At 51.0% G+C, this 22,123-nt stretch overlaps 1 long non-coding RNA gene across 1 annotated transcript in view; it reads left to right on the forward strand.

Annotated features, from left to right (window-relative positions):
• LOC135181787 (uncharacterized) overlaps positions 1 to 15,199 on the forward strand; it is a 30,933-nt gene extending 15,734 nt beyond the window's left edge. The window contains exon 3 of the long non-coding RNA XR_010304996.1: positions 14,928 to 15,199. This is a non-coding gene — a long non-coding RNA (uncharacterized LOC135181787). The remainder of the gene's footprint in view (positions 1 to 14,927) is intronic.
• The last annotated feature ends 6,924 nt before the right edge of the window (positions 15,200 to 22,123 follow it).

Consider the following 22,123-nt stretch of genomic DNA (forward strand, 5'->3'; position numbering starts at 1 on the left):
TGCCAATCACTCTCTCTGCCAACAACTTCCTCCTAGCATCTAGCCTAGATCTCCCCTGGCACAGCTTGAGACTGTGTCCACTTGTTCTGCTGCTGTTTGCCTGGCAGAAGAGCCCAACCCCACCTGGCTACAGCCTCCCTTCAGGTAGTTGTAGACAGCAATGAGCTCTGCCCTGAGCCTCCTCTTCTGCAGGCTGCACACCCCCAGCTCCCTCAGCCTCTCCTCACAGGGTTTGTGTTCCAGCACTTAGCACCATGGTTGAGTTAATTAGAAGGGTTAGGTGATAGGTTGAACTCGATGATCTTAGAGGTCTTTTCCAACCTGCTTAATTCAGTGCTTCTGTGTTTTCTAATCAGCAGCAGTGGTGACATTGGTGATGTCACTGCCATCAGGGACCTGTTTCTATATCAGTTTGTGTCTCTTTGTCTCTAGAATGGTTTGGGTTGGAAGGGACCTTCAAGATCATCCAGTTCTAACCCCTCCCTGCCATGGGCAGGGATGCTTTCCACTAGAGCAGGTTACTCAAGGCCTCATCCAACCTGACCTTGGACACCTCCAGACAGGAGACACCCACAGCCTCCCTGGGTAACCTGTTCCAGTATCTCATCACCCTCACTGGAAAGGTATTTTGGACATGGCCATGGGGATGATGCTGTGTGGAATGAATGGGGCTGAAAGATCAAGTTTCAACCCACAAATGACTGAAAAAGAAGCCAGGAGGGACAGTGCCACCTGAGCATGACTGCCTTAGCTCTCAACACTCTTTTGGTGGCACACAATTGGAATGTATCAACTGTCTTTGCCCTGTGCTTGCAGAAAGCTGGGTGGTGAGAGAAGTCTTAAAGCTGCAGAGAAAAGCTGGCTCTGCTCAGAGAGAAGGTGGCAGGAACTGGGTTCAGTTTTAGGCCTCTCATTCCAAGAAGACATTGACTTGCTGGAACAGGTCCAGAGAAGGGCAATGAGAGGCAATGCCTGGAGAATAGGTATGGTGAGGAGCAGCTGAGTGAAGTGGGATGTTCAGCCTGGAGAAGAGGAGGCTGAAGGGAGACCTCATTGCTCTCTACAGCTCCCTCAGAGGAGATTGGAGCCAGGTGGGGGTTTGGTCTCCCCTCCCCAGTATCAGGTGACAGAATGAGAGGAAATGGCCTGAAACTGTGCCAGGGGAGGGTTAGGTTGGAAATGAGGAGCAATTTGTTTGCTGCAAGAGTGGTCAGGCATTGGCACAAGCTGCCCAGGGAGGTAGTGGAGTCAGCATCCCTGGAGGTGTCCAAGAAGGGTGTAGCCATGGCAGTTTGGGCCATGGTTTAATGGCCATGGTAGTTTTGGGTTGCTGGTTGGACTGGATGATCTTAGAGGGCTTTTCCAGCCTCACCAATTCTATGATCCTATGACTTTCCTTTCACCAGACTCTGGCAGCAGCCCATTAATCCAAGGTGAGGAGCAGGAGCTGGGAGTCAGGATGCCAGCCAAAAGATGTGTTTAGCTATTAGCCCATGGGTTCAGCTTGTGACATGAAGCTTAGCACTGCAGAGTGGTTGCTGCCTGCACTTTCAACAAAGCTATTGCTCCATCATTCTCCTGAGGTCCATCCTGGTGCCAACCTGGCACAATTTCAGGCCATTTCCTCTCCTATCACCTGCTACTAGGGAGAAGAGACCAACCCCCTAGTTGGCTCCAACCTCCTTTCAGGGAGTTGTAGAGAACAGTGAGGTCTCCCCTCAGCCTTCTCTTCTCCAGGATGAACAATCCCACTTCTCTCAGCATTTGGGGTGACAGCAGCTCACCCCACAGCCACAGTGTGCTCCTCTGAGGCCCTCTTGCCCATCCCTAGAGCATCCTTTGCTGACTGAGCAGCTGAAGGACCACAGGAGCCTTTGCAGGCAGTATTAAAGGGCCGCTTGCAGTTCCTGGTGGCCAAGTGTCACCTCACTGCTCATTTCTGTTGGGATTGCAGAAGTGATTCCACTTGCATCCTAAAAAGAACCCTTGGAACACCCACAACAAAATAGAACCCAACATCTGCACCCATGGCAACAGCTTTTGAGTTGCAATTAGGTGGACTCAGGAGACAATAAGAGCATTTACCGTGTTCAAGGAGATAAAGAGAGACCAACTGCCAGCTTTTAATGCTGCTTCCCCTTAAACTCTTCCATTCTTCCTGCATTAACAGTCGTGATTTATACTTGGGGATGGTGCATTGCCTAGCAGATTGGCCTTTTTAATTCAGATGCTCATCTTTTTATGGCTTTTGGCTTCTGGTCAGTGTTATTTCCTAGCAGAAATTCAGAAGATGAATAACCAAACCCACTTCTCCTGCTGGGGTGGTGAAGCACTGCTGGAGCAGTGCAAGCTGCATGGGAAATCAACAGAGTGAACCAAAAGGGAGGGTCACTGCTTGGGTTATTTCAAAGAATCCCATGGTAGGGGTTGGAAGGGACCTCTGGAGATCATCCACTCCAACCCTCCTGCTACACCAAGGGCACCCACAGCAGCTTGCCCAGCAGTACAATTTCCACCTGGGGTTGGAAGCTCTGCAGAGAAGGAGACTCCACAGCCTCTCTGGGCAGCCTGCTCCAGGGCTCCAGCACCCTCACAACAAACAACTTTCTCCTCATCTTCAGGTGGAACCTCCTGGCTTCCAGTTTGTGCCCATTGCCCCTTGGTGTGCCACTGGGCACCACTGACAAGAGTCTGGGCCCAGGCTCTTGTCCCCCACAGCTCCTTTAGCTCTTGCTGAGCATTGATCAGACCTCTTTTGGGGCTGCTCTTCTGCAGGCTCCACAGCCCCAGGGCTCTCAGCCTTTGCTCCTCGCAGAGATGCTCCAGGCCCCTCAGCAGCTTTGTAGCCTCCACTGGACTCTCTCCAGTAGTTTCCTGTCTCCCTTGAGCTGAGGAGCCAAGAATTTGTCCTACAATTCCAGACGTGGCCTGACTAGGGCAGGGCAGAGAGGGAGAACCTCCCTTGACCTGATGACCATACTCTTCTGAATGGACACCATTGTCCTTCTTGGCCAGGAGGGCACTTTGCTGGCTCATGAAGCACTTGTTGTCCACCAGCACTGCCAGGTCCTTCTCTGTGGAGCTGTTTCCCAGCAGGTCACCCCCTCACCAGTACTGGTGCAGGAGGTTCTTATACCCCAGGTGCAGGATTCTGCTCTCTTCTCAAGTCAGTGTTAAGTCCCAGACACTCCTGGTGGAGAATGACAGTTGTCACCTCCAGAGCTGGGGACAGCTGGCAGGCAGGGCAGGCTGGACTCATTTGCAGGACTTGCATTCCAAGCAGGTCCTGCTCCGTGTGTCCTTCGACAGACACAGCTGGGATCCCATCACTCAGAAGTGAGGAGGAGCTGTCCTATGGATCCCATGGAGTGGAGGAGGACAAGAAGTAAATATAGAACCCAAAAATAATCCAGCAGCCTGAGGGAGGGCAGGGGTGAGGACAGCAGCTGTGGGTAGGGCGGTGGCTGAAGGACACACAGTGCTGGTGCCACTCCTGCTTTCCCCTTGCCATGTGACAAGCAATCTCTGCAGGGTTTCGTCATGTTTGTGCCAGGTTGAAGCCAGAGCATCCCAATTTGGGCTCACTGATGACAAGAGGCTTATGGACAAAGAGTTGTGCTCTGGAGGTGGCAGTGCCAGAAGCAAACGTGTGACAGCAAGGGACCCATGTGGGATCATTAGGCTCTGTCTTAAGAAACTGGATGGATGGGAAACACTTCTGCCAGGCACCCAGCAACAGCATGAGGGGACCCAGTCTCAAGTTGTGCCAGGGGAGGTCTAGGCTGGATGTGAGGAGGAAGTTGTTGTCAGAGAGAGTGATTGGCATTGGAATGGGCTGCCCAGGGAGGTGGTGGAGTTGCTGTGCCTGGAGGTGTTGAAGCCAAGCCTGGCTGGGGCACTTAGTGCCATGGTCTGGTTGATTGGCCAGGGCTGGGTGCTAGGTTGGACTGGCTGAGCTTGGAGGTCTCTTCCAACCTGATTGATTCTATTTATTCTACATCTAGTCTATTCTATTCTACTCCTCTTCTATTCTATTAAAAAAAAACCCAAACCACAAAAAACCCCAACCCAAACCAAAACAAATCAATGCAAAACCCCAACCCAAAACCCCAAAGAAAAACAAACCCTAACAAAAAGCCTTAAGAAATTAGTGGAAGTAGAGAAAATAAAGGCTGAGGTGAAAAATGAAATGAAAAGAATGAATTGAAGTGTCTGGGGAATGAAATAACCTGGGGATGAAATGTCTGAGGGATGAAATACCTGGGAAGGAAGCATCTGAGGAATGAAATATCTGGGGATGAAACATCTGAGGAATGAAATATCTGGGGGTGAGGTGTCTGGGGAATGAAATATCTGGGGATGAGGTGTCTGGGGAATGAAGTGTCTGGGTCTGTTGATTTACACAGCAAGAGAAGTGTTGCCCATGAAGCTCTCTCTCCCCAGCATCTTGGAGACACTTCAGAGAGCTGTCTCAGGAGCACTGTAGTCATCTTTAATTGCATGGCTGCTGCTCATGGACTCTGCTTGCATTTCAAATCAAGCTCCAGAAGGGCTCCCATCAGGACTTGTTTAGTATGGGCAGCAGGTTCTTGGGGCTGTGGAGAACATGAAGGATCCCAGATAAATCACTCTTTGCAGGTGGGTGATGCACATCTTAATGCCTCCATAACTCACTGTAACGATGCCTGATGATTAGAGCAAACCCAAACACTTATTCCTGGGGGGGGGGGAAAGAAACCAAACACAGCTACTTATGGGACAGAGCACCACCAGAAGCTGTTTGTTCCTCTGCTTCACACAGACTGTCACTTCAGGTGATGCAAAAATGAAAGGATTGAGGGCACCCTCAGGAATCATAGCATCATGAATCATAGAATGAAGCAGGTTGGAAGAGACCTCCAAGCTCAGCCAGTCCAACCTAGCACCCAGCCCTGGCCAATCCACCAGACCATGGCACTAAGTGCCCCAGCCAAGCTTTGCTTCAACACCTCCAGGCACAGCAATTCCACCACCTCCCTGGGCAGCCCATTCCAATGCCAATCACTCTCTCTGACAACAACTTCCTCCTCACATCCAGCCTAGACCTCCCCCAGCACAACTTAAGGCTGTGGCCCGTGGCACCAAGCTGGGTAAAGGTGTTGATCTGCTGGAGGCTAGGAAGGTTCTGCAGAGAGACCTGGGCAGGCTGGATACATGGGCTGACAGCAGTAGGATTAGGTTCAACAAGGCCAAGTGCTGGGTCATGCATTTAGGTCACAACAACCCCAGGAAGGCTTCAGGTTTGGGGCAGAGTGTCTGGAAGCTGCCTAGCAGAAAAGGATTTGGGAGTGTTGATTGAGAGCAGCTGAAGATAAGCCAGGGAGTGCCCAGATGGCCAAGAAGACCACCAGCATCCTGGCTTGGATCAGCAGTGGTGTGGCCAGCAGGAGTAGGGAATTGATTGTACCCCTGTACAGGGCACTGGTGAGGCCCCATCATGAATCCTGGGTTCAGCTTTGGGCCCCTCACTCCAAGAAGGACACTGAAGGGCTGGAACAGGTCCAGAGAAGGGCAGCAAAGCTGGGAAAGAGTCTGAAAAACAGATCTGGGAAGGAGCAGCTGAGTGAACTGAGGGTGTTTAGCTTGGAGAAGAGGAGTCTGAGGGGAGACCTCATTGCTCCTTGCAGCTCCCTGAAAGGAGGCTGGAGCCAGATGGGGCTGCTCTCTTCTCCCAAGTGTCAGGTGATAGAACAAGAGGAAATGGCCTGAAATTGTGCCAGGGGAGGTTTAGGTTGGAGATGAGGAACAATTTCTTTGCTGCCAGAGTGGTCAGGCCTTAGCACAGGCTGCCCAGGGAGGTGGTGGAGTCCCCATCCCTGGAGGTGTTCAAGAGCACTGAGGACATGGCACTGTGGGCCATGGTTTAGTGGCCATGGTGGTGCTGATTTGGTGCTTGGTCTGGCTGATCTTGGAGATCTTTTGCTACCCAAACAATTCTGTTAGCTGTGCTAACAGTTTCTCACTTGTTCCCTGTTCCTGTGGCAGTAAATACCAGGAAACAACAAGGATTTAGTCTTGAGGAACTTTTTGACCAGGCTTGACTGCACTCCTTGGCAAGAAGAAACCCACATCTGTGTCTGCTAATTTTATTTATCTCGCTTAGAGAGCCCCCAAAAATGTAATTATTTGTTGTTAATCTTCATGGGATCTCTGCAGTGGAATCTAAACTAGACAGAACAAGAGAGCTGCAAGTCAAACCCCATCCAGCTGTGTAATAAACCATCAAATGTATTTGTAGGGTAAAGCAAACAAGCAGGGAAAGCAGGAAATGAGGGAAGTGGAAAAGCTCATGGTGAAATTTGATGGCCCAGAATAGAGGTTCCTTAAAAGCAAGGCCTAATTTATTCATCAAATAGCCATTAATAAATCAGAGCTAATCACTGATAAAAGCAGAGCTCTGAGAACCTGCTCAGTTTTGTGTTTCTAAACGAGCAACAAACCCAACCCAAACTCTTTAATGCTTTGAAATAGTATAGCTGAAAGAAAACCCACAAACCCAAACCACCTTTGATACTTTGGGACAGGTTGTCCAGGGAGGTAGTGGAGGTCTCGTTCCTGGAGGTCTTTAAGGCCAGACTGGATGTGGCTCTGAGCAACCTGATCTAGTGTGAGGTGTCCCATGGCATGGGGGTTGGAACTGGATGATCCTTGAGGTCCCTTCCAACCCTGACAGTTCTGTGATTCTGTGAGTTGCTTGGAGACTTGGATCCATTGTCCCCTCACTATGGGCATCTCTTGACCTTCTTATCCTGTCCAACTTAATGACCTAGGATGATAGAAATGGGCTGCCCAGGGAGCTGGTGGAGCTGCTGTCCCTTGAAGTGTTCAAGAAAATCCTGGCTGAGGCACTTAGTGCCATGGTCTGGTTGATTGGCCAGAGCTGGGTGCTAGGTTGGACTGGCTGAGCTTGGAGGTCTCTTCCAACCTGCTTGACTCTATGATGCTATGATTATTAAGGCCAAGCTGGATGTGGCTCTGGGCAACCTGATCTAAGAGTGAGGTGTCCCTGCCTGAACTGGATGGTCCTTGAGGTCCCTTCCAATCCTGACAGGTCTGTGATTCTGTGAGTTGCTTGGAGACTTGGATCCATTGTCCCCTCACTATGGGCATCTCTTGACCTTCTTACACTGTCCAGAATAATGACCTAGGATGATAGGAATGGGCTGCCCAGGGAGGTGGTGGAGTTGCTGTCCCTTGAAGTGTTCAAGAAAATCCTGGCTGAGGCACTTAGTGCCATGGTCTGGTTGATTGGCCAGGGCTGGGTGCTAGGGTGGACTGGCTGAGCTTGGAGGTCTCTTCTAACCTGACTGATTCTATGTGATTCTCTGACCCATAACTCCATGCCATTGTCAAGAGTCCCTCTCCAGCTCAGTGTTTCATGCACTGTTTTAATATCATAGAATCACAGAATTGTCAGGGTTGGAAGGGACCTCAAGGACCATCCAGGTCAGGCAGGGACACCTCACTCTAGATCATGTTCCAACCCTGACTGATTCTATGATTCAGTGTTGCCCAGATATTAAAACAGTGTCTGAAACACTGAGCTAGAGAGGGACTTTTGACAAAGTTATAGGTCACAGAATCAGTCAGGTTGGAAAAGACCTTCAGGATCATCACGTCCAACCTATTGCCCAACATTATCTAACCAACCAACCCATGGCACTAAGTGCCTCATCCAGACTCCTTTTAAACACCTCTTCAGGAAGCCCATTCCAATGCCAATCACTCTTGCTGTGAAGAACTTCCTCCTAACATCCAGCCTGAACCTGCTCTGGTGAAGGTTAAAGACTAATGGCTTTATTCTGGAAGAAGCTGGATTTAGATGAGACATTAGGAAGAAACTGGTCCCCATGTAGGTGCTGAGACACTGGAACAGGCTGCCCAGAGAAGGTGTGGAAGCATTCAAAGCCAGGTTGGATGAGGCCTTGTTAGTTCTTCAAAGCCAGGATCAGCCAAAAAAAATGGTAACAGGCAAGTTGTTAAACCCTTGAAGTGGCAGTTTTCACACCTCCCCTCCTTGGAGGTGTTCAAGGCTCAAGCTGGATGAGGCCTTGAGCAACTTGGTCTAGTGCAAGGTGTCCCTGCCCATAGCAAGGGGTTGGAACTAGGTGGGCTTTAAGGTCCCTTCCAACATTCTGTGATTTTATGATTCTCTGATTCTGACATCCTTACTTGGAGTAGGTCAGCGTAGCCTGGTGAATAAACATGTGGATGCTGGGTCCTGGCAGAAGAACTCAGCTCATCACATCTCAGTAAACATTTTTCATGCAGGGATTTATTTTCCCTTTCTCCCCTCTCTGCCTTTGCATGTTTCTGCTTTTCATCTTCATCCAAGCTTGCCAGGAGGAGACCCCTCTGTGTGTCATTCCCAAGCTAAGGTAGATGGATAGCATCCTGTCACCTCCCTGATGACAATGGATGAGCTGGAGATGTGTTGCTCTTAAACCTGCTGGTGGTTGAGTCAGAGCTGCTAACGGTTGTAAGGACAAATGTGGAGATAATCCATCTGCTGATGAATATTCCCCCCCTCCCCCCTCCATCCTCCTCTAAAGTGGTTTATCTCCAAATTAGGAGCTTCTGCTGCAACGTGAGAGCACTTCCTCCATCAAATCTGGGCTTTATTTGATGATTATCTAAAGAACAAACCAGCTTCTCCTGTGTTTAACAGTTGACATCTGGAGCAGCTGTCTGGGGTGGTGCTGTGGTTCGCAGCATTCGTGGCTCTGCATCATTGATCAGCTGGTTGCAGCCTCATTTAAACCTGGAAGGGCAGCTCACATCTTCACATCTTCAAGGACAGTCACAATGCTGCAGATGAGTTTCTTGTCACTTTGCTGCTGTTCACGTCACAGGGGTCAGAAGACACAGCAGGTCGAGCAGCAGAGCATCTGGTGCACCACGAGCTTGTGGTCTTGCTGCTTGTTCAGCTTCAGTTCACACTCACAGTCTGGTACCAATGGACATTTAGAGTCACACTCCAAGTCCACAGCAGCTTGATGGGCAAGGGCATGAGTCCCAAAAGTGTCAGGCACCAGCTTTAGTAGGTAGGACTTGAGCACCAGGGAGATGTGGAAGGACAAGCCCAAAGACCTTCAGGGCAGTCCTCAATATCAACCCAGGCTGGAGCATGATGAGATTGAGAGCAGCTCTGCAGAGAAGGTCTTGGAGGTGCTGGTGGGTGAGAAGCTGGGCAGGAGCCAGCAAGGGGCACTTGCAGCCCACAAGGCCAGTGGCAGCCTGGGCTGCAGAAGAGGAAGTGTGGCCAGAGATGGAGAGAGGAGATCCTGCCTCTCTGCTCTGCTCTGGGGAGACCTCACCTGCAGTGCTGTGCCCAGCTGTGGGACCCCAACACAAAAGTGACAGGGACTGCTGGAGTGGGTCCAGAGGAGGGCCATAAAGATGATCAGAGAGGTGCAGCACCTTTGATGCTATGGGAATAGGCTGAGAGACTAGAGGCTGTTCAGCCTGGAGGAGAAGGCTCTGGGGATACCTTAGAGCAGAATTTCACTGTCTGAAGGGGACCTTTAGGAAGGCTGGAGAGGGACTGCTTAGAAGGGCCTGGAGCTCTGGAGCAGAGTAGATTTAGGTTGGACATCAGGAGGAAGCTCTTCACAATGAGAGTGGTGAGACACTGGAACAGCTTGGTGAGGATGTGGAAGTGGATGATCTTGAAGGTCCCTTCCAACCCAGACCACTCTGAACTTAAGAATCTATAAGTAAGATGTTCTTCCTGATAAGGGTAGTGAAACACTGGAATTGGTTGCTCAGAGATGTGGTTGAGGCTCCATCCCTGGACACATTCAAGGTCAAAGTTGATGTGGCCCTGGGCAGCCTGATCCAGTTGGAGATGTCCCTGCTAACTGCACAAGCTGACCTTTAGAGGGTCTCTTTCCAGCCTGATGCATTCTTTGATTCTCTAAACTTGGGCTCACCACATCCATCCCTGCATGGTAGCTGGGACCAGCAAGGCTGGGTGCACAGCTGCTCTCTTCCAGAGCTTCCATCAGGAGGACTCTTTAGTGAGCTATAAAATGCTGCTCAGGGAAAAGGCATTTAGGAGAGAACTTCAATGCTGCTTTTTATTACAAAAGCAAAGAACCACCAGAGATGTGACTTCTTTGTTTACCCCTGGCTCTTCCACACTGAGCTTAAATTCTTTCCTGATGGGAAACTCTTGGCATGAGATCCAGAAAGTGCAGTTTGGCTGGACTTGATCCAGCTCCACTCAGGAAGGTGGTCCAAGAAGCTTGGCTGATGGTGTGCAGAGACAAGTTTCTGAAAAACACATCTTTGAGCACCTCCAAGATCATCTCCTTCAGATCTGGACTGGTCTGAGCAGTTAGAATCATAGAATTTCTCTGCTTGGAAGAGACCTTTAAGATCATCAAAGCCAACCTTCAACCCAGCACCACCATGGCCATTAAACCCTGGCCCAAAGTGCCATATCCACAGCTTTATTGAACATCTTCAGGGACTGTGATTCCATCACCTCTCAGGGCAACCTTTAGGCTCATTTAGACCTTGATGATGTTTAACATTCAGGAACCTGTAGAAACCAGCTCAGAAGGTCTGACTTGGTTATGGCAACACACTCTGCCTGTATCAAATTCTCCTTCAAGTGGTGGTGGTCAGCATCACTCCACCATCAGTCTAAAAACAATCTATAGGTCAGACTCAACCAGTGAACAATGTGAGGGCAGCTCTTGGACATGAAGCAGACCACGGTTCCACTGCCCTCTGTCCACCCTGGTGCCAAACAGCACTACCTGAAGTGGGTTGAGGGCAGGAGGGTGGGGCCAGACCCTTTTAAGTGGTGCCCAGTGGCAGGACAAGGGGGGTGGGCACAAACTGGAAGCCAGAAGGTGACATCAGAAGCAACTTTATTACCTTTGAACTCTGGGGAAGGCTGCCCAGAGAGATTGTGGAGTCTCCTTGTCTGGAGAGATTCCAAACTCAGATGGACATTGTGATGCTGGGCATGCTGCTGTGGGTGCCACTGGCATAGCAAAAGTGGGGACCAGCCCCAGCCCTCCCAGTTCCACACTTAAACAAGACACTAATTTATCAATAGCTCCCTCATAGCTAACTGCTGCTGAATGAAGAGGCTCCCTTCTTAGCCAGGGAGGGAGTAGCCACAGCCTCCCTGGGCAACCTGTGCCAGTGTCTCACCACCTTCACTGCACACAACTTCTTCCTAACATCCAGCCTAATTCTGCCCTCTTCCAGCTCAAATCCATTCTCTTTGCCACAACAAGCCCTTGTCAAAAGTCCCTTCCCAGCATTCTTGGGCCAGGGTTGAGATTGTCACCAGCTTGGCAGGGGTTTTGTGTCTAATCATCCTAATCAAACCTCTGGCAACTAAATTCACACTAATAACTTCCAGATCAATAAAGACCTGGAAAAGTAGGTGCCTTCTGCTGAAACCTTGGAAGCTCAGCATGCCACAGTCATAGCTATATGAAGAGTCTGAGGAATGTTTGTGTTAGATTTGTTTTTTCTCTGTCCCATAGACTATAACAAAGGTGGGGACCAGCCCCAGCCCTCAGAGTTCCATACTTAAATAATCCACTGATTTATCAAGAGCTCCCTCATAGCTACCTGCCACTGAATGAGGAGGCTCCCTTCTTAGCCAGGCTGGAGGGTCAAGAGTTGTAAAGTTCAAGCAGGGCAAGTGTAGAGTGCTGCACCTGGGGAGGACAAACCTCCTGCAGCAGTACAGCTAAAGGCTGACTGCCTGGAAAGCAGCTCCACAGAGATGGACCTGGCAGTGCTGCTGGGCAACAACTTCCCCAGGAGCCAGCAATGTGCCTTTGTGGCTAAGGCAGCAAACAGGCTCAGGGGGGGCATGAAGATGTCTACGGCCAGCAGGTTGAGGGAGGTTCTCCTCCTCACCTACTCTGCCCCAGTGAGGCTGTGTCTGGAATACTGGGTCCAGTTCTGGCCTCCCCAGTTCTAGAGAGGCTCATGCTCAGCTACCCAACCACCACCAGGCTCCTTTCTTCTCTCTCAGCATGGACATCTTGGAGGTCTCTTCCAACCTGGTTGATTCTATGATTCTATGACATGGAATACTTTACTTCTCTGGGATAAGGATCTGTGGTAAATAGAAAGATAAGTAGTGAATGGAGATCTAGGTTGGAAGGTCCTCCCCATCTGCTCTGTGAAGCCACAGTGGCAACATCTTCACCTCTACTCAGCCCTAGTCAGGCACATCTGCACTACTGGGTCCAGTTCTGGGCTCCCCAGTTCAAGAGAGGCAGGGAACTGCTGGAGAGAGTCCTTTGGGCTCCTGAGGCGTATGAAGAGAGTGGCCAACAGGTCAAGGGAAGTTCTCCTTCTCTACTCTGAACTAGTGAGGGCACAGATGGAGTGTTGTGGTTACCTTCAGGTTCCCAGTTCCAGAGAGACAGGGAGCTACTGGAGAGAGTCCAGAGGAGGCTGCAAAGCTGCTGAGGGGCCTGGAGCATCTCTGTGAGGAGCAAAGGCTGAGAGCCCTGGGGCTGTGGAGCCTGCAGGAGAGCAGCCCCAGAGGGGATCTGAGCAATGCTCAGCAACTGCTAAAGGAGCTGTGGGGAGCAAGAGGCTGTGGCCAGACTCTTGTCAGTGGTGCCCAGTGACAGGCCAAGGGGCAATGGGCACAAAGTGGAAGCCAGGAGGTTCCACCTGGAGGTGAGGAGAAAGTTGTTTGTTGTGAGGGTGCTAGAACCTGGATCAGGCTGCCCAGAGAGGTTGTGGAGTCTCCTTGTCTGGAGAGCTTCCAAACCCCCCAGCCATTGTGCTGCTGGGCAAGCTGCTGTGGGTGCCCTTGGTGTATCGGGGTGGTTGGAGTGGATGATCTCCAGAGGTGCCTTCCAACCAGACTCTGCTGGGATTCCATGAAAATGCTGCTATCAAAGAATTTGCATTTTTGGGTCTAAATGGGTGGTGCTGGCTTGCTGCTTCCTAACCCACCCCAAGCCTCCCTGCTTTCTGCTTTCTTCTCCTGCCATTTGTCATTGCCTGCAGCAGTGGTTACATCTAAGGAGCTGTGTCACAGAATCTTGGAAGCTTAGAACTTTGGAATCCTATAATGGTTTGGATTGGAAGTGACCTTTACAGCTCATCCAGTCCAACCCTCTGTAGTGAGCAGGGACACCATCCACTAGGGCAGCTTGCTTCAAACCCCAACCAACCTGGCCAAATAATAGCAGCTTGGCAGACTTAATATTTTAGGTCTCTCTCTCTGTTGGCTGAGTGATTCAATTAGTAGTTGGCTGTGAGAGCACCTTGCTGTAGGCAGCTCTTTGGCTGGCATGGAAGCATCTTCATGCTTGCCCAGCTTTCACTGGTGTTTCTGTTCAAGCATAGGAGGGATGGAACAAAACTAGAAATGGGGAGATTCAGACTGGATGTTAAGAAGAAGTTCTTCACCAGGAGGGTTGTGAAAGCCTGGAAGGGGTTGCCCAGGGAGGTGGTGGAAGCCTAATCTCTGGAGGTGTTCATGGCCAGGCTGGATGAGGCTCTAGACAGCCTGATCTAGTGTGAGGTGTCCCTGGGCATGGCAGGGGGGTTGGAACTGGATGATCCTCATGGTCTCTTCCAACCCTGACTGATTCTGTGATTCTATGATGATCATCATCATCCCCCCCATTGTTTGTGGGACTTAGGTGTTCCTGATGTGTTTCCACAGCCTGCTTCTTGCTTACCAGTGACCTCCTGGTGGAAACAAATGCTCCAGGTCACTCCAGCCATGCCTTTGTTCTTCTAAACTCCTCCAGCTTTGTAGTGAATCGTTTAATAGACAGTTAGATGAAGATGATGGTACCAAACTGGGAGCAGTGGCTGACACCCAGTCAGGCTGTGCTGCCATTCAGCCAGACCTGGACAGGTAGGAGAGCTGGGTGCAGTGGAACTTCATGGAGTTCAGCAAGAGCAAGTGTAGGGTCCTGACCTGGGGAGGAGTAACCTCTTGCACCAGTACAGGTTGGGGGGGACCTGCTGGGAAGCAGCTCTGTGGGAGACCTGTCAGTGCTGGTGGACAATGAGTTCCCCAGGAGCCAGCAATGTGCCCTCGTGGCTAAGAAATTCAATGGTCTTCTGTGGTGGATGAGGAATAAAGTGGCCATCAGGTCAGGGGGGGTTTTCTTCCCCCTTTACTCTGCCCTACAGAGGCCACAGCTGGGGTCCTGGATCCAGTTCTGAGCTCCCCAGTTCAAAAGGGATGAAGAACTATTAGAGAGAGTTCAGTGGAGGCTGTGAAGATGCTGAGGTGCCTGGAAAATCTCTGTGAGGAGGAAGTGCTGTGTAACCTGCAGAAGAGCAGCCCCAGAGGGGATCTGCTCAATGCTCAGCAAGAACTAAAGCAGCTGTGGGGGGCAAGAGGCTGGGGCCAGACTCTTGTCAGTGACCTTTTCAGAACGCCCATGATCCCCAAGCAAGCAGCTTTATGGTTTGGATCAGGTTAGGACTACTCATTTCCCATCCATAGTCTTTTTCACTGCTGCCTTTTAACAGGCTGTCTGGCTGGGGTTGCATTTTGCCTCCTTTCACACCCAGTTGGGAAGCTTTGAGCATATGGACACCACCAGCAGCACCAACTCGTTCCTTTCAATTACTTATTCAAGACACTGGGATTTGACACTGCTTTCTACTTCCCATCTGCCCACGTATCTTCAGGGTTTTGGGCTATCAAACAGCAATTACAAGCCTTGATCAAAGCCCAAACCAGTTCCTAATGAATTATTGAGGCCTTGGGAAAGCTTTGTGCCATCTGCAGGCATGGGGAGACACAAAATCTGAGAGAGGGCTCCTCAAAATTGACTTCCAGGTTTGGGATTGGGAGTGTGTTGAATGCTCACTTTAATGGCACAGCTTTGGCTGATTGATTCCTTTCCTTTTCACTCTTGCAGCTCCCAGACTAAACTGCAAGAAGGGAATCTGGAGAGCTCTGTTTTGGTGTCTGGCAGAGATCTGAACACTCAAGAAACCTTTTGAATAATGCATTGCTTTCCTGGCTGGCTTGAATATCAGCTTCCCTACTCTCCAGCAGGCTGGAGAGGCTCTTCTTAAATGTTGTACTGCAAAACCAAGTGTGAGAGGACACAAGATCCTTGGCTGACAGGCAGAAGATCCTTTCAGCTGCCTTGCTGGGGTATCTCAACTAGGAGCAGCTGTTGATCTGTTGGAAGGTAGGAGAGCCCTGCAGAGGGACCTGGCCAGGCTGGATGGGTGGGCAGAGGCCAATGGGATGAGATTGAACAAGGCCAAGTGCAGGGTTCTGCAGTTTGGCCACAACAACCCCAAGCAGCACTACAGGCTGGGGACAGAGTGGCTGAGAGCAGCCAAGAAGAAAGGGATCTGGGGGTGCTGGTAGAGAGTAGCTGAAGATGAGGCAGCAGTGTGCCCAGGTGGGCAGCAGAGCCAATGGCATCCTGGGCTGGCTCAGGAGCAGTGTGGGCAGCAGGACAAGGGAGGTTCTTCTGCCCCTGTACTCAACACTGCTCAGGCCACACCTTGAGTGCTGTGTCCAGTTCTGGGCTCCTCCATTCAAAAGAGATGTTGAGGTGCTGGAAGGTGTCCAGAGAAGGGCAAGGAAGCTGGAGAGGGGCCTGGAGCACAGCCCTGTGAGGAGAGGCTGAGGGAGCTGGGGGTGTGCAGCCTGCAGAAGAGGAGGCTCAGGGCAGAGCTTATTGCTGACTACAACCACCTGAAGGGAGGCTGTAGCCAGGTGGGGTTGGGCTCTTCTGCCAGGCAAGCAGCAACAGAAGAAGGGGACACAGTCTCAAGTTGTGCCAGGGGAGGTCTAGGCTGGATGTTAGGAGGAAGTTGTTGTCAGAGAGAGTGATTGGCATTGGAATGGGCTGCCCAGGGAGGTGGTGGAGTCTCTGTGCCTGGAGGTGTTGAAGCCAAGCCTGGATGAGGCACTTAGTGCCATGGTCTGGTTGACTGTCTAGGGCTGGGTGCTAGGTTGGGCTGGCTGAGCTTGGAGGTCTCTTCCAACCTGCTTGATTCTATGATCTCATCATGGTTGCTCACCTCTCTCCTGGTCTGCCAGCTGTGCCACTGGGCAATGACAGCACCCACTTACCCCATGAAGCAATTTGGGACCCTGAGATGAGAAGTGAACACTTCTGTAGATTCAGAGATTCACAGAATGGGTTGGTTTGGAAGGGGCCTTGAATATCATCTATTTCCAACCTCCCCTAGCCCAGCACCAGCCTCCCTGCTTTAGAATCACAGAATCAGTGATTCTAAAGGGTTGGAAGGGACTACAAGGGTTATATAGTTCCAACCCCCCTGGCATGGGCAGGGACACCTTACACTAGATCAGGCTGTCTAGAGACTCATCCAGCCTGGCCTTAAACACCTCCGGGGATGAGGCTTCCACGACCTCCCTGGGCAACCCCTTCCAGGCTTTCACCACCCTTCTGGTGAAGACCTTCTTCCTAAGATCCAGTCTGAATCTACCCATTTCTAGCTGTGTTCCATTCCCTCCAGTCCTATCACTAACTGACGTCCTAAAGAGTTCCTCTCCAGATTTTTGTAGCCCACTTCAGATACTGGAAGGCCACAAGAAGGTCACCTGGGAGCCTTCTCCTCTCCAGACTGAACAGCCCCAACTCCCTCAGGCTCTACTCATAGCAGGGCAGCTCCAGCCCTCTGCTCATCCTCGTGACCCTTCTCTGGACACCTTCCAGCACATCCATAGCCCTCTTGTAATAAGGGCTCTTCTCCTGTTATCTCTTGTTGCCTGCAGAAGTGGTTGTATCTGAGGAGCTGTGTCACAGAATCATGGAATCTAAGAATTATGGAACCATAGAAAGGTTTGGGTTGGAAGGGACCTTTACAGCTCCACCAGTCCAACCTCCTGTAGTGAGCCCTTAGGTACACCTTCCACTAGAGCAGCTTGCTTGAGGCCTCATCCAACCAAACCAATTCATGATGATTCTGTGATGATCTCAGAATCATAGAATCAGCCAGGTTGGAAGAGACCTTCAAGCTCAGCCAGTCCAACCTAGCACCCAGCCCTGTCCAGTCAACCAGACCATGGCACTAAGTGCCTCATCCAGGCTTTGCTTGAACACCTCCAGGGATGGCAACTCCACCACCTCCCTGGGCAGCCCATTCCAGTCCCTGACCACTCTGGCTGGATTTTGTCTCATCTAAATCCAGCTTCTTCCAGAATAAAGCCATTAGCCTTTAACCTTCACCAGAGCAGGTTCAGGCTGGATGTTAGGAGGAAGTTCTTCACAGCAAGAGTGATTGGCATTGGAATGGGCATCCTGAAGAGGTGTTTAAAAGGAGTCTGGATGAGGCACTTAGTGCCATGGGTTAGTTGGTTAGATAATGTTGGGCAATAGGTTGGACGTGATGATCCTGAAGGTCTTTTCCAACCTGACTGATTCTGTGACCTATAACTTTGTCAAGAGTCCCTCTCTAGCTCAGTGTTTCAGACACTGTTTTAATATCTGGGCAACACTGAATCATAGAATCAGTCAGGGTTGGAACATGATCTAGAGTGAGGTGTCCCTGCCTGACCTGGATGGTCCTTGAGGTCCCTTCCAACCCTGACAATTCTGTGATTCTATGATATTAAAACAGTGCATGAAACACTGAGCTGGAGAGGGACTCTTGACAATGGCATGGAGTTATGGGTCAGAGAATCACATAGAATCAGTCAGGTTAGAAGAGACCTCCAAGCTCAGCCAGTCCAGCCTAGCACCCAGCCCTGGCCAATCAACCAGACCATGGCACTAAGTGCCTCAGCCAGGCTTTGCTTCAACACCTCCAGGGATGGCAACTCCACCACCTCCCTGGGCAGCCCATTCTGGACACTGGGAAGGGATGCACCAAGGGACCATCCAGCTATTTCCAAACCATTGCAGATAAATCTGGATGAGGGATTTAGGCCTGTAGCCAGGAGCAGTGGAGACAGGGAGCCACAAAGGAATACAGAGAGAAGGGTTGCTCCCCTTAATGAGTGTAATAAACCAACAGAAGTGCAATTATGCAGTAAAACTATTGTCATTTTGGGGGTGGAAGATAATGTAGTGGGCAGTCAGATCCATTTCAGCCTGGGTTTGCAGGCATCTCTCAGTCTCTGACACTGCCATTATGTTCTACCATCTCATCCCTGCATCTCCTCGTCGTTATGGCCCCTGAAGTGTTCTGTCAGCGGGGGCAGATCTCAGAATTGTCAGCACTCAGAGAATCCCAGAACATCCCAGTGTGGTGGGGGCTGGAGAGGACCTCTGGAGATCACAGCATCACAGAAACATTGGAAAAGCCCCTCAGGATCACTAAGTCCAACCCATATCCCCACTCTACAGGGTCCACACTAAACCATAGAATCAAGCAGGTTGGAAGAGACCTCCAAGCTCAGCCAGCCCAACCTAGCACCCAGCCCTGCCCAAGCAAGCAGACCATGGCACTAAGTGCCTCAGCCAGGCTTGGCTTCAACACCTCCAGGGACAGCAACTCCACCACCTCCCTGGGCAGCCCATTCCAATGCCAATCACTCTCTCTGACAACAACTTCCTCCTAACATCCAGCCTAGACCTCCCCTGGCACAACTTGAGACTGTGTCCACTTCTTCTGTTGCTGCCTGCCTGTCAGAAGAGCCCAACCCCACCTGGCTACAGCCTCCATATCCCCAAGCACCACAGTCAAGCTACTTTTAAACACATTCAGGGTTGGTGACTCCACCACCTCCCTGGGCAGCTCCTTCCAGTCCCTGACCACTCTGGCTGGATTTTTTTTCCCTAATATCCAGTCTAAACTTACCCAGTGGCAGCTTGAGGCCATTCCCCCTTGTTCTGTCTCCCATTACCTGTGAGATGAGACCAGCAGCAGCCTCTCCACAGTGTCCCTTCAGGTAGCTGTAGACAGCAATGAGGTCTGCCCTCAGCCTCCTCTGTTTCACACTGAGCATCCCCAGCTCCTTCAGTCACTCCTCATAAGGTTTATTCCCCAGGCCCTTTCCCAGCTTTATTGCACTCCTCTGGACCCACTCCAGCACCTCCACATCCCTCTTGTACTGAGGTGCCCAAAACTGAACACAACACTCAAGGTGTTGCCTCACCAGAGCTGAGTTTTTCACAGAGAGAGTGGTCAGGCACTGGAATGAGCTGCCCAGGGAGGTGATGGAATCACCCACCCTGGCTGTGTTTAAGGGTGGTTTGGATGTGGTGCTTAGGGATGTGGTTTAAGGTGAGTCTTGTAGGTTGGGTTTGGTGATCCTGAGGGCTTTTTCCAACCTGGGTGTTGCTGTGGTTGTGTGTGATTCTGTGACTTGAGTGCTGGTTGAACACTCAGACTCGGTGATCTCCCAAGCAGAACAGTTCCAGAATTCCATAATTTTTGTCTGCTTTGGGCAGAGTGATCCTTGCCAGGAAGCCACGTATGGAAGGAGCAGGGATCCCAGCAGGCACCAGGAGCTGAAGCTGCCCCACGCTGGCAGAAGCAGTGGCGACATCTGCTCCTCAGCAGTGCAGCTGTCACTTGGTCAGGCAGCGCTTCAGGCGCAGCCCAGAACCCAGCCTGGGTGCGGCACTGAGCAAATCAATTATTGACACTAAGTGCAGGGCTCTGCTCCTTCCACCAGGCTGCCAGGGTGGATGAAGAATCAGAGGCTGTCTTCTGAGGGCCTCTTCTACGAGGCAGAAGCTGGTTCTTTAGGCACAGGTCACACTGACTTAGGCTGGCCCGAGGAGAAGGCTGGTTGGCCATGCGTGAAGAACCTGGAAAGTTACACCTACAGCCTGCCCTCTTGCTCAGGCAAAGCTTGGCCTGCTTTTAGAAAGTTGTCCACACCAAATCCCAGCATGGTCCCCCAATGGCACCTCTGGAGATCATCCAGCCCACCCTCCCCTGCTAAAGCAGGGGCTCCCACAGCAGCTTGCCCAGCAGCACAGTTTCCACCTGGAGTTGGAAGCTCTCCAGACCCAGAGACTCCACAACCTCTCTGGGCAGCCTGCTCCAGGCCTCCAGCACCCTCACACCAAACAACTTTCTCTTCATCTTCAGACAGAAATTCCTGGGTTCCACTTTGTGCCCCTTTGCCTGTTGCTGGGCATCAGACAAGAGTCTGGCCTCAGCCTTTCTCTCCACAGATGCTTTAGTTCTTGCTGAGCATTGATCAGATCCCCTCTGGGGCTGCTCTTCTGCAGGCTCCACAGCTCCAGGGCTCTCAGCCTTTGCTTCTCACAGAGATGCTCCAGGCCCCTCAGCAGCTTTCTAGCCTCTGTCAGACTCTTCTCCAGTAGTTCTGTCTCTCTTGAACTGGGGAGGCCAGATCTGGACCCAAGCCTCCAGCTGTGACCAGAGTAGAAGGGTAGGAGGACCTCCCATGACCTGCTGGCCAGACTCTTCTGGATGCACTTCAGGATATCATTAGCCTTTCTTGACACACTGCTGGCTCACAGGGAGCTCACAGTCCAGCAGTAGTGTCAACTCCTTCTCCCTTTTCAGCAGGCCTCTCACCTGTACTGGTGCAGGACTTTGTTCTTTGCCAGGTTCAGGACCCTACCCCTGGCCTGGTTGAAACCTCAACCTGGGTGACAAGACAACACCAGGGGGAATCCTACTTTAGCTTTAGTGCTGGTACAATGGTAATGATGGCTGTGGTGATGGTGATGATGATCATCTCCTGGCCTTTAGCAAAGCACCACCCTTCAATTGTGAATTGACTTGAGGCTTGCTCTTTCGCTCTGGTTCCACCTGCAGCCTGGGATGAAGTCGCTGCCATTCTAAAGGTTAATCTAAGGCTGCAGTGAGAGGAGCAGATTAAACACTGCTGACATTCTGTTTTCCCATCCTGTATGGATAAAATATTTACACTTTGAGGGGAGATCAATTTGGAAAGCAGGTGTGCCTTTGATGTTTACATCGTTCTAATCAGCAGCCTTAATTAACAAGTTGTTTGCTAATCATTAATCACCCACCCAAATACCCTGTGGAGTTGTCAGGTTTGAAGTTGGAGGCATCTTGGCTGTTGGTTTGGCTTTTTTGCTTCACTTTAAGATGAAAAATGACATAAAGTGATGATGATGATGGTGATACCCTATTGAGTGCTTCAACTAGGAAGATGCAGCAGCAGGAGCATTTTGCCAGATGTTAAAGTGAAAAAGCCCAGCTCTGAGCCTAGTGAGGAAGGACATCTTCTGCAGAAACATTATTTGTCGAGCTTTCATTCTTCTAATATCATCCTTCACAGCTGCAGCTTTGCAGGGAGGAGGTTGGGGGTGGTAATAATTTGCTCCACCTGGTAGCAGCTCCTCTCCATATAGTTTAAGCTAGGGGTGATCACCTGCTCCACTTGGAAGCAATTCCTCTCCATATAGGTTAGACTGGGGGTGATCATTGCCTCCCCCTGGCAGCAAATCCCTTTCATATAGTTTAGGCTGGGGGTGATCACTTGCTCCCCCTGGCAGCAAATCCCCTTCATATAGTTTAGGCTGGGGGTGATCACTTGCTCTCCCTGGCAGCAAATCCCCTTCATATAGTTCAGGCTGGGGGTGATCACTTGCTACCCCTGGCAGCAAGTCTCCTCCATATAGGTTAGGCTGGGGGTGATCACTTGCTCCCCCTGGCAGCAAGTCTCCTCCATATAGGTTAGGCTGGGGATAATCATTTCCTCCCTCCAGCAGCAATTCCTCTCCATATAGGTTAGGCTGGGGGTGATCATTTGCTTCACCTGTCAGCAACTTCTCTCCATATAGGTTAGGCTGGGGGTGATCATTTGTTCCCCCTGGCAGCAGGTCTCCTCCATATAGGTTAGGCTGGGGGTGATCATTTGCTCCACGTAGCAGCAAGTCCCCTCCATATAGGTTAGGCTGTGGGTGATCATTTGCTCCCCCTAGCAGCAACTCCTCTCCATATAGGTTAGGCTGGGGGTGATCATTTGTTCCCCCTGGCAGCAGGTCTCCTCCATATAGGTTAGGCTGGGGGTGATCATTTGCTCCACGTAGCAGCAAGTCCCCTCCATATAGGTTAGGCTGGGGGTGATCATTTGCTCCCCCTAGCAGCAACTCCTCTCCATATAGGTTAGGCTGGGGGTGATCATTTGCTTCACCTGTCAGCAACTCCTCTCCATATAGGTTAGGCT

The sequence above is a fragment of the Pogoniulus pusillus genome, chromosome 2 (genome assembly GCF_015220805.1).
Source record: "Pogoniulus pusillus isolate bPogPus1 chromosome 2, bPogPus1.pri, whole genome shotgun sequence".
NCBI lineage: Eukaryota > Metazoa > Chordata > Aves > Piciformes > Lybiidae > Pogoniulus > Pogoniulus pusillus.